This window comes from Pseudophryne corroboree, chromosome 11 (genome assembly GCF_028390025.1).
Source record: "Pseudophryne corroboree isolate aPseCor3 chromosome 11, aPseCor3.hap2, whole genome shotgun sequence".
NCBI lineage: Eukaryota > Metazoa > Chordata > Amphibia > Anura > Myobatrachidae > Pseudophryne > Pseudophryne corroboree.
Window position 1 is genome coordinate 347922811 of NC_086454.1, and position 13266 is coordinate 347936076.

The window sequence follows — 13266 nt, forward strand, 5'->3', positions numbered from 1 at the left end:
AATTTTCCAGGGCCACTCTCAGTTCCCAATCCGCCCCTGACCGCTGGTGTTCTAGATTGTGGTAGAGCTACATCGCTGTGCTGCTGGGGTGATCCGCTAGTGCACAGTGGGCGCCCTCTGTCTCCAGGACGGCCGTTCCGTGTTTGTGCTTTCTCAATTGGATCTTATTTGCGAAAGTGCGGGTTTATAGAACATAGCAACCAATCAGATTCTAGCTATTATCTTCTAGAAGGTGCTAGCTAAATAAGTACATCAGATTGGTTGCTGTGGGCAACATCTTCACCTCTATAAACCCGCACATTAGTACGTACTGTAAACACTGGCCAGGCTGCAGTACGATGCGTGGGGGCAGCAGTGTTTATTTGGATTTGTCCTTAAAGTGTCACTGTGGGTTGATGAATATTTTTCCCAAAGAAAATAGAAAACATTATTTAACCAATTATCCACTTATGTGAGTTTTTGTTAGATTGTAAATGGCTTTCTCTGGATTAATAGAATTAAGCAGCATGATGGCTTTACTCTCCTAATAGAGACACCCACCATTTTTCCAATAACCTCACATTAAGTGTTTTGTTTTGTGTCAGAGGATATGGTTTTGTGTGCATGTTCCGCCTTTGCTGTACCGTGTTGGAGTTTCGGCATGAAGGTGGAAACATTTTGTCATTTTGTATCTCGGAGCTTTATTGATCGGCAGACCCCTGAACGCCTGCCTTCAGCTTTGTTCTGTGGCATATTGACTGATTAAATCCAAGGTTTAATGATTAAAAGCACTGGCCGAGGCGTCCCTTTCATGGCCAGTCAGGGCTTATTGCCTCATTGCTCCTGAGAGATGAATACCACCTTTTGAGCTTAAAATATTTATGAGGTGAACAGATAAAAGCGGCAGAGAAGGAAATATAACTCGGTGTTTAAAAGTAATGACAGTTCTCTAGCCATTAAGCATTAGATAAATAGGCGGCTGGAAATTTGATAGCGCGCCTTAAGATGCGTCATATAAAAGATGGCCGTTTGTCATCCGAATGTGCAGATTGTCTCTCACTTTTCAATTGCCCTGCTTTTAAGATTAAGAGGTTTCTATGTATCATTGGTCTGATTATAAAGCCAAAAATATTTTCTTTAATCCCTTGATTGATGGTTCCTGTTGTGTTTAAGGGTTTATATTTTTTTAACGAAAAATCATTAAGGGGGCCTAGAAATTCCCCAATCCCGAATACGTGCTGTTTGCTACTTAACAACCATAGTACTAATTTGGGGACTGAGAGCGGGTTGTACCAAGCACCAAATCAGCGTCGTCAGAGGCGCATTAAGAGAGGGGCGGGCTCGTGTGCAGCCTCCGATTTGGCCTCCTCCTCTCCGGCCGTGCAGTTGACTCACAGGGGCGCATGTGCGCCGCACACCTTGCAACCATTATAGATACGCCAGTGGATGCGGTATGTCCCGCCATTTGCTGGGTACATAATGGTGTGATTAATGCTGGTATGTACCTAAAAATGCGCAAAGGACAGACCTCCCGATGAGAGCTGTCCTTTGCGGTAGAAGCAGTCTGCGCGTGCGCTGCGCGAAGCGGCGGCTGCCGGGGGTGCTGGGAGGGACAATGCGAAAGAAAGCCCATAGGTAATGCAACATAAGGATGGCGTTATCCACCGGTGGAGCTTGGTACATATGGCAAATGCGTGCAAATTCCAAAAACATCCGTGTTTGGATTTTTGGCCGCATTTTCCCTCTAGTATATACCGCCCTTGAAAGGCAGATTTATCACACTCTGCATCTACTGTAAGATGCGGACGGGATAGGATAATTTTGCCCAAATCTGCAATCCGGTAATTGAATTCATTTGTAGGGATGTAATATTCATTGCAACCAGGAACAGATCTTGCTAGAAAGCTCTGTCCCTGCGGATCCTGGCACAGAACCGCCCGAGGTATGTTTTGTGAAAAACACCCTGAGCGTTGCACACACAGTGACCAGCCTGCGTGTCCAGCACATAGCTGACCACAGGGGCCGGAGCCGAGCTCAGCACTGGCGTTTCTATAAAGGGTGCAGTGTGTCCAGGGGGGGCCTACACCGCACACACTGCACCCATTTTAATACTTACCTTTCCGGAGTCCAGCGGCGGGCGCTCGGGTCGCGGCAGAAAACGCAGACAAAATGGCCGCAGCGCCGGAGTCTACAGCGCCGTACAGAGGAGGGGGCCCACCCGAAGGTGAACACGGGCCCCCTCCTCTGTAGATACGCCCCTGGAGCTCAGACTTCACTGCCAGCAGGCAGAGAAGGCTGTGCAGAAGTAGGGGGACCGGAGGGTAGCCCAGATAACGTTTTCTCAAGCATTATTATCACTGGACTCCCTCCGGTATTATATATATATATATATATATATATATATATATATATATATATATACACACACACCCTTTTTCACATTATTTTACAAAAAATTCTATTGATTAATATGCCAGTTATAGGCTTAGTAAATCTGCCGCACAGTCCCCTAATTACACGTATTTGGCGGAGTTCTGCCTGTAAGCGTCCCCGTTAGCCTGCCACCACCGAGAACATGTGCGTCAGCCACAGGGATGAATAACTTAGCAGCACTCGGGGACGATGGAAGCATTTATCTGGCGTGGTGACTGTAAAGTAAAGTCTGGTTCTGAGTCTGAACTATGATGCAGAGGGGCCATCTTTCTACACACGTTCCCTACAGCGCATGAAAAGTGGCCAGCGGGCGCATTGGGGATTCAAATGGGCAATATAGGACTTGTACTAATGTGTTTTATTTCCAAAACATCATCATTTCCATCCCAGTATTTCTGCAATGCTCTCTGTAATGGCTGTACTGGGTGCTGCTGATCTTCAGCCGCTGCAGGTTTCAAATACAGCAAGGTTTAAATATTATTATAACAAATAGTTACAGTTTTCCTGTTTATATCCGTTCAGTGATGGGCAACTGGATGCCCCCCAAGCCTTCATCTGCAGCCCCAGTTACATACTGCTTTGTTGTCAGATCTATTTGTTGATGCTTGTAATACAGCACTTGTTTCAAAGGCCTGCTGAGAAGTTATTACAGATACTGTAGGTGTCTTTATCATTCATTTACTACTGAGATCAAGAGTAATGTGCTGCCCTTAGGAAGCCTGAAACACTTGGGGGCCCTGGTGCGGACCAGATACACTCGGGGGGCCCGATGCTGACCAGGTACTCTCAGGGGCTGGTACAGACCAGATACACTTGGGGGCCCGATGCTGACCAGGTACTCTCGGGGGCTGGTACAGACCAGATACACTTGGGGGCCCCAGTGCGAACCAGATACACTTGGGGGCCCCGGTGCGGACCAGATACACTCGGGGGGCCCGATGCTGACAAGGTACTCTCAGGGGCTGGTACGGACCAGATACACTTGGGGGCCCGATGCTGACCAGGTACTCTCGGGGGCTGGTACGGACCAGATACACTTGGGGGCCCCAGTGCGAACCAGATACACTTGGGGGCCCCGGTGCGGACCAGATACACTCGGGGGGCCCGATGCTGACTAGGTACTCTCAGGGGCTGGTACGGACCAGATACACTTGGGGGCCCGATGCTGACCAGGTACTCTCGGGGGCTGGTACGGACCAGATACACTTTGGGGCCCCGGTGCGAACCAGATCCCCTTGAGGCCCCGGTGCGGACCAGATACACTCGTGGGTCCAGGTGCGGACTAGAGATGAGCGGGTTCGGTTCCTCTGAATCCGAACCCGCCCGAACTTCAGGTTTTTTACACGGGTCCGAGCAGGCTCGGATCTTCCCGCCTTGCTCGGCTAACCGGAGCGCGCCCGAACGTCATCATCACGCTGTCGGATTCTCGCGAGGCTCGGATTCTATCGCGAGACTCGGATTCTATATAAGGAGCCGCGCGTCGCCGCCATTTTCACACGTGCATTGAGAGTCATAGGGAGAGGACGTAGCTGGCGTCCTCTCCGTTTAGAGAAGAGAGAGACACAGTATTTTCGGGGAGCATTATTAGGAGGAGTACTACTGTATACTACTATACTACTTGCTGAAGTGATATTTATAGATTAGATAGTGTGACTGTAAGTGTATTATCTGACTTGTGGGGGAGACACTGACAGTGGGGAGCAGTTAGAGTCTGAGAGCAGGACTCAGGAGTACATATAACGTACAGTGCACACTTTTGCTGCCAGAGTCAGTGCCACACTGCCATTGTTGTGACCACACTGACCACCAGTATAATAATATATTTTGTGATTGTCTGCTTAGGCCTCGGAGTACTAGTTGCAAGTTGCAACGTGACCTGTCCTGAAGTGACCACCAGTTTAATAATCAATCACCACCAGTTTAATATATATATATATATATATATATATATAATTGTATATAATATATATATATATATATATAATATTGTATACCACCTACCCGTGGGTTTTTTTTTTTCATTCTTCTTTATACATACTACTATAGTAGCTTACTGTAGCAGTCTGCGGTGCTGTGCTGACCTGACAGTGTCCAGCAGGTCCGTCATCAGTCATTACATAATAAATATATATATAGTACCTGTCCGGCTGAGGTACTAGTGATATTATATTGATTTCATCTCATTATCAATAATTTATCATCCAGTCTAGATTCTATATTAGCAGCAGACACAGTACGTTAGTCCACGGCTGTAGCTACCTCTGTGTCGGCACTCGGCAGTCCATCCATAATTGTATACCACCTACCCGTGGTTTTTTTTTTTTCTTTCTTCTTTGTACATACTACTATAGAGTATAGTAGCTTACTGTAGCAGTCTGCGGTGCTGCTGAGCTGACAGTGTCCAGCAGGTCCTTCATCAGTCATCATTACCTAATAAATATATTATCTACCTGTCCGGCTGCAGTACTAGTGATATTATATATACATACATATATATATTGATTTCATCTCATTATCAATCATCCAGTCTATATTAGCAGCAGACACAGTACGTTAGTCCACGGCTGTAGCTACCTCTGTGTCGGCACTCAGCAGTCCATCCATAATTGTATACCACCTACCCGTGGTTTTTTTTTTTTCGTTCTTCTTTGTACATACTACTATAGTATAGTAGCTTACTGTAGCAGTCTGCGGTGCTGCTGAGCTGACAGTGTCCAGCAGGTCCGTCATCAGTCATCATTACCTAATAAATATATTATCTACCTGTCCGGCTGCAGTACTAGTGATATTATATATACATACATATATATATTGATTTCATCTCATTATCAATCATCCAGTCTATATTAGCAGCAGACACAGTACGTTAGTCCACGGCTGTAGCTACCTCTGTGTCGGAACTCGGCAGTCCATCCATAATTGTATACCACCTACCCGTGTTTTTTTTTTTTTCTTTCTTCATTGTACATACTACTATAGAGTATAGTAGCTTACTGTAGCAGTCTGCGGTGCTGCTGAGCTGACAGTGTCCAGCAGGTCCGTCATCAGTCATCATTACCTAATAAATATATTATCTACCTGTCCGGCTGCAGTACTAGTGATATTATATATACATACATATATATATTGATTTCATCTCATTATCAATCATCCAGTCTATATTAGCAGCAGACACAGTACGTTAGTCCACGGCTGTAGCTACCTCTGTGTCGGCACTCGGCAGTCCATCCATAAGTATACTAGTATCCATCCATCTCCATTGTTTACCTGAGGTGCCTTTTAGTTGTGCCTATTAAAATATGGAGAACAAAAATGTTGAGGTTCCAAAATTAGGGAAAGATCAAGATCCACTTCCACCTCGTGCTGAAGCTGCTGCCACTAGTCATGGCCGAGACGATGAAATGCCAGCAACGTCGTCTGCCAAGGCCGATGCCCAATGTCATAGTACAGAGCATGTCAAATCCAAAACACCAAATATCAGTAAAAAAAGGACTCCAAAACCTAAAATAAAATTGTCGGAGGAGAAGCGTAAACTTGCCAATATGCCATTTACCACACGGAGTGGCAAGGAACGGCTGAGGCCCTGGCCTATGTTCATGGCTAGTGGTTCAGCTTCACATGAGGATGGAAGCACTCAGCCTCTCGCTAGAAAACTGAAAAGACTCAAGCTGGCAAAAGCACCGCAAAGAACTGTGCGTTCTTCGAAATCCCAAATCCACAAGGAGAGTCCAATTGTGTCGGTTGCGATGCCTGACCTTCCCAACACTGGACGTGAAGAGCATGCGCCTTCCACCATTTGCACGCCCCCTGCAAGTGCTGGAAGGAGCACCCGCAGTCCAGTTCCTGATAGTCAGATTGAAGATGTCAGTGTTGAAGTACACCAGGATGAGGAGGATATGGGTGTTGCTGGCGCTGGGGAGGAAATTGACCAGGAGGATTCTGATGGTGAGGTGGTTTGTTTAAGTCAGGCACCCGGGGAGACACCTGTTGTCCGTGGGAGGAATATGGCCACTGACATGCCTGGTGAAAATACCAAAAAAATCAGCTCTTCGGTGTGGAAGTATTTCAACAGAAATGCGGACAACAGGTGTCAAGCCGTGTGTTGCCTTTGTCAAGCTGTAATAAGTAGGGGTAAGGACGTTAACCACCTCGGAACATCCTCCCTTATACGTCACCTGCAGCACATTCATAATAAGTCAGTGACAAGTTCAAAAACTTTGGGTGACAGCGGAAGCAGTCCACTGACCAGTAAATCCCTTCCTCTTGTAACCAAGCTCACGCAAACCACCCCACCAACTCCCTCAGTGTCAATTTCCTCCTTCCCCAGGAATGCCAATAGTCCTGCAGGCCATGTCACTGGCAATTCTGACGATTCCTCTCCTGCCTGGGATTCCTCAGATGCATCCTTGCGTGTAACGCCTACTGCTGCTGGCGCTGCTGTTGTTGCTGCTGGGAGTCGATGGTCATCCCAGAGGGGAAGTCGTAAGACCACTTTTACTACTTCCACCAAGCAATTGACTGTCCAACAGTCCTTTGCGAGGAAGATGAAATATCACAGCAGTCATCCTACTGCAAAGCGGATAACTGAGGCCTTGGCATCCTTGGTGGTGAGAAACGTGGTTCCGGTATCCATCATTACTGCAGAGCCAACTAGAGACTTGTTGGAGGTACTGTGTCCCCGGTACCAAATACCATCTAGGTTCCATTTCTCTAGGCAGGCGATACCGAAAATGTACACAGACCTCAGAAAAAGAGTCACCAGTGTCCTAAAAAATGCAGCTGTACCCAATGTCCACTTAACCACGGACATGTGAACAAGTGGAGCAGGACAGGGTCAGGACTATATGACTGTGACAGCCCACTGGGTAGATGTATGGACTCCCGCCGCAAGAACAGCAGCGGCGGCACCAGTAGCAGCATCTCGCAAACGCCAACTCTTTCCTAGGCAGGCTACGCTTTGTATCACCAGTTTCCAGAATACGCACACAGCTGAAAACCTCTTACGGCAACTGAGGAAGATCATCGCGGAATGGCTTACCCCAATTGGACTCTCCTGTGGATTTGTGGCATCGGACAACGCCAGCAATATTGTGTGTGCATTAAATATGGGCAAATTCCAGCACGTCCCATGTTTTGCACATACCTTGAATTTGGTGGTGCAGAATTATTTAAAAAACGACAGGGGCGTGCAAGAGATGCTGTCGGTGGCCAGAAGAATTGCGGGACACTTTCGGCGTACAGGCACCACGTACAGAAGACTGGAGCACCACCAAAAACTACTGAACCTGCCCTGCCATCATCTGAAGCAAGAAGTGGTAACGAGGTGGAATTCAACCCTCTATATGCTTCAGAGGTTGGAGGAGCAGCAAAAGGCCATTCAAGCCTATACAATTGAGCACGATATAGGAGGTGGAATGCACCTGTCTCAAGCGCAGTGGAGAATGATTTCAACGTTGTGCAAGGTTCTGATGCCCTTTGAACTTGCCACACGTGAAGTCAGTTCAGACACTGCCAGCCTGAGTCAGGTCATTCCCCTCATCAGGCTTTTGCAGAAGAAGCTGGAGACATTGAAGGAGGAGCTAACACGGAGCGATTCCGCTAGGCATGTGGGACTTGTGGATGGAGCCCTTAATTCGCTTAACAAGGATTCACGGGTGGTCAATCTGTTGAAATCAGAGCACTACATTTTGGCCACCGTGCTCGATCCTAGATTTAAAGCCTACCTTGGATCTCTCTTTCCGGCAGACACAAGTCTGCTGGGGTTGAAAGACCTGCTGGTGAGAAAATTGTCAAGTCAAGCGGAACGCGACCTGTCAACATCTCCTCCTTCACATTCTCCCGCAACTGGGGGTGCGAGGAAAAGGCTCAGAATTCCGAGCCCACCCGCTGGCGGTGATGCAGGGCAGTCTGGAGCGACTGCTGATGCTGACATCTGGTCCGGACTGAAGGACCTGACAACGATTACGGACATGTCGTCTACTGTCACTGCATATGATTCTCTCAACATTGAAAGAATGGTGGAGGATTATATGAGTGACCGCATCCAAGTAGGCACGTCACACAGTCCGTACTTATACTGGCAGGAAAAAGAGGCAATTTGGAGGCCCTTGCACAAACTGGCTTTATTCTACCTAAGTTGCCCTCCCACAAGTGTGTACTCCGAAAGAGTGTTTAGTGCCGCCGCTCACCTTGTCAGCAATCGGCGTACGAGGTTACATCCAGAAAATGTGGAGAAGATGATGTTCATTAAAATGAATTATAATCAATTCCTCCGTGGAGACATTGACCAGCAGCAATTGCCTCCACAAAGTACACAGGGAGCTGAGATGGTGGATTCCAGTGGGGACGAATTGATAATCTGTGAGGAGGGGGATGTACACGGTGATATATCGGAGGATGATGATGAGGTGGACATCTTGCCTCTGTAGAGCCAGTTTGTGCAAGGAGAGATTAATTGCTTCTTTTTTGGTGGGGGTCCAAACCAACCCGTCATTTCAGTCACAGTCGTGTGGCAGACCCTGTCACTGAAATGATGGGTTGGTTAAAGTGTGCATGTCCTGTTTATACAACATAAGGGTGGGTGGGAGGGCCCAAGGACAATTCCATCTTGCACCTCTTTTTTCTTTAATTTTTCTTTGCGTCATGTGCTGTTTGGGGAGGGTTTTTTGGAAGGGACATCCTGCGTGACACTGCAGTGACACTCCTAGATGGGCCCGGTGTTTGTGTCGGCCACTAGGGTCGCTTATCTTACTCACACAGCTACCTCATTGTGCCTCTTTTTTTCTTTGCGTCATGTGCTGTTTGGGGAGGGTTTTTTGGAAGGGACATCCTGCGTGACACTGCAGTGACACTCCTAGATGGGCCCGGTGTTTGTGTCGGCCACTAGGGTCGCTTATCTTACTCACACAGCTACCTCATTGCGCCTCTTTTTTTCTTTGCGTCATGTGCTGTTTGGGGAGAGTTTTTTGGAAGGGACATCCTGCGTGACACTGCAGTGCCACTCCTAGATGGGCCCGGTGTTTGTGTCGGCCACTAGGGTCGCTTATCTTACTCACACAGCTACCTCATTGCGCCTCTTTTTTTCTTTGCGTCATGTGCTGTTTGGGGAGGGTTTTTTGAAAGGGACATCCTGCGTGACACTGCAGTGCCACTCCTAGATGGGCCCGGTGTTTGTGTCGGCCACTAGGGTCGCTTATCTTACTCACACAGCTACCTCATTGCGCCTCTTTTTTTCTTTGCGTCATGTGCTGTTTGGGGAGGGTTTTTTGGAAGGGACATCCTGCGTGACACTGCAGTGCCACTCCTAGATGGGCCCGGTGTTTGTGTCGGCCACTAGGGTCGCTTATCTTACTCACACAGCTACCTCATTGCGCCTCTTTTTTTCTTTGCGTCATGTGCTGTTTGGGGAGGGTTTTTTGGAAGGGACATCCTGCGTGACACTGCAGTGCCACTCCTAGATGGGCCCGGTGTTTGTGTCGGCCACTAGGGTCGCTTATCTTACTCACACAGCTACCTCATTGCGCCTCTTTTTTTTCTTTGCGTCATGTGCTGTTTGGGGAGGGTTTTTTGGAAGGGACATCCTGCGTGACACTGCAGTGCCACTCCTAGATGGGCCCGGTGTTTGTGTCGGCCACTAGGGTCGCTTATCTTACTCACACAGCTACCTCATTGCGCCTCTTTTTTTCTTTGCGTCATGTGCTGTTTGGGGAGGGTTTTTTGGAAGGGACATCCTGCGTGACACTGCAGTGCCACTCCTAGATGGGCCCGGTGTTTGTGTCGGCCACTAGGGTCGCTTATCTTACTCACACAGCTACCTCATTGCGCCTCTTTTTTTCTTTGCGTCATGTGCTGTTTGGGGAGGGTTTTTTGGAAGGGACATCCTGCGTGACACTGCAGTGCCACTCCTAGATGGGCCCGGTGTTTGTGTCGGCCACTTGGGTCGCTTAGCTTAGTCATCCAGTGACCTAGGTGCAAATTTTAGGACTAAAAATAATATTGTGAGGTTTGAGGTATTCAGAATAGACTGAAAATGAGTGTAAATTATGGTTTTTGAGGTTAATAATACTTTGGGATCAAAATGACCCCCAAATTCTATGATTTAAGCTGTTTTTTAGTGTTTTTTGAAAAAAACACCCGAATCCAAAACACACCCGAATCCGACAAAAAAAATTTGGTGAGGTTTTGCCAAAATGCGGTCGAACCCAAAACACGGCCGCGGAACCGAACCCAAAACCAAAACCCGAAAAATTTCCGGCGCTCATCTCTAGACTGCGGACCAGATACACTTTTAGGGCCAGGTGCAGACCCCATCAATTCAGTATATACAAGGGGAATGTACTAGTGTAGCCTTTTGCAGTGATTATGGCAATTGAAGTGGACCCATTGCCAGGGAACCATATTGAGGACCATCTTGTAAGGTGCCTCATGCCTCAATAGCGCCTTTTAGTTACTAATGAATTGAAAGATTCTATTCTCGGGTATATCGGTTGAGCGACTCATACTTCCACTATAGATCAGTATGCATTAATAATAAAGCATAGGAAGACGGGCGTGGTCTAAACATAAATAATACCATAACGGTTTAAGGGGTCTATGTACTAAAGACTTGGATGGAGATAAAGTTGCTGGAGATAAAGTACCGGCCAATCCGCTCCTAGCTGTCATTTTTCAAACCCATCCTGTGACATGGCAGCTAGGAGCCCATAGGTCACCTGCATGGGTCCTATAGAAAAACACCCATTTGGGGCTTTAGGGGTTCTTTTGCTTACAGTACATGTAGAAGTGTCCTCTAATACCCCTTTCACACCGCAAATGCCGGATCCCACCCGGGAATTGGAAACGGGTCCTTCCCGGGTGGGATCCGGCATTGGACGCTACTGCAGGCTTCCCTAACCCAGCAATGTGCCGGACGGGTTGCCATTGGGGGAAGGACGGGTTGCCATGGGGGGGGGGGGGGGCAACGCCAGTAGCAGATCTAGTGAAGAGGTCCTGGGTCGCATTGACCCGGGAACCCATTTACTCCGCCACTGACCCGGTACTAACACTGCTTTATTCCCGGGTTGAATTACCGGGTCAGGTGACCCGGGAATTCCGCCATGGCGCTTTCACACTGCACGCCGACCCGTGTCGACCCAGCAATACGCCGGGTTGATACCAGGTAATTTGCGCAGTGTTAAAGGGGTATTACTGTATTACAAGTTGTTGGTATAAGATACAAGGCATGGCGTTGATGAATAGTAATTGCGGAACACAAGGACTCCTTCATTAATGGACTATCATTTACATGTCGTCCTCCTCAGTTCCCGGCCGTGTGTGTAGCGTACCAACTGGCGTTTTACAAATACATCCGTCGTGTTGTCCCACAAAGCAGGGCCTCTCGCACAGTCACACGGCGACAGCGTAATCTACCTACGGTACATGTAACAGTGCATGGCTCTATTAATGACGTTCAGCATGCGTTACGCCGCTGTGTATTGTCAGGGTTATTGAATAGAATGCGTCCTTGGAGAGGTCTCCGGTAATATAGAATTGATTGACACATACTGTATAATGTCTTCCTGCAATAATACCTTGTGTCTGTTATCCTACTGTATGTATTGTATATGATGTCAGTCCTAAGATGATGATGAGGGCCAGTAATATACAGAAACACCATAGTCTGTAAATCTGTTATAAACAACATTACATAAAACAGAAACAAGGTGAATTATATTATAACGTTGTATTGTACAGACACGGTCACCTACAGTGTTATTCTGCTGTCCCTTGGCTGGAGTTACAAGTTGCACCCTAGTTTGACGCAGTTACACCTCCACTGCGTGCTCAGACAGAACAGCGGGGATTCGACCTTATGCAGAGTTGTGGTTCAAATAACCATCGTCATCATCAGCGCGCACTACCTGGCGCAGGAGATCCATCCGGTGTCAGACAAATCTATGCAAATACCCCCCGACCTCGCATAGTCCGCAATTCCCACTCAACTTAGCGCTCAATCAGCCTACGTACACACCCCGCTACGCTCATTCAGTGCACGTGTAGGTGTGACTGAGATGCGTATGACTTGGATTCGCCCGTAGATGCCTGCGCTCCGCTACGGAGCATGTGCAGTACCACCAATAACACTGTGAAAAGCACTGATAAGGAATTTCATTTAATAAGGGTGATGATGCATTGGATGGTTTGGGAACAATATAAGTCATGTTTAAAATTAAATGTCATTTAATATATTTTAGGAATGGGGCTCTAAATTATAGAAAGATCCCCTCTCCCCTCTTAACTTGTCCCCGACTGTCTTCCCAGGAGTACCCCATTACTGCGTCTGTATGTTCAATGCCTCGGAAGGCTGGTGATTTGCATATTGCGTCCTGCACAGTAGTGCTAGATTTGGGAAGTGCACAGTTGGGAGTGCAGGAGGCGAGTGGGGGCTCAATAGAAGCTTTCAAATATATCATGGGTACAGGAGGGAATCCTGCTATAGGGGTAGAGAAGAATTAGGGCGAGGTAGATACTAATAAACTAGAGGATCAATATAAGATTATGGTGGTCATTCTGAGTTGATCGCTAGCTGCTTTCATTCGTTCAGCAGCAATGAGGCAAAAAAAAGCGGCACTTCTGCACATGCATATGCGGAGCAATGTGCACGCGCGTCGTACTATTGCAATGAACGATGTAGTTTCACACAAGGTCTAGCGAAGCTTTTCAGTCGCACTGCTGGCCGCAGAGTGATTGACATGAAGTGGGTGTTTCTGGGTGACATGAAGTGGGCGTTTTCAGGGAGTGTTCGGAAAAACACAGGCGTGCCAGGAAAAACGCAGGCGTGGCTGGGCGAACGCAGGGCGTGTTCGTGATGTCAAA

The 13266-nt window shown here is 47.7% G+C and overlaps 1 protein-coding gene across 3 annotated transcripts in view; it reads left to right on the top strand.

Annotated features, from left to right (window-relative positions):
• Positions 1-13266, top strand: part of CDH13 (cadherin 13) — a 1087951-nt gene that overhangs the window by 589175 nt on the left and 485510 nt on the right. The window lies entirely within an intron of this gene.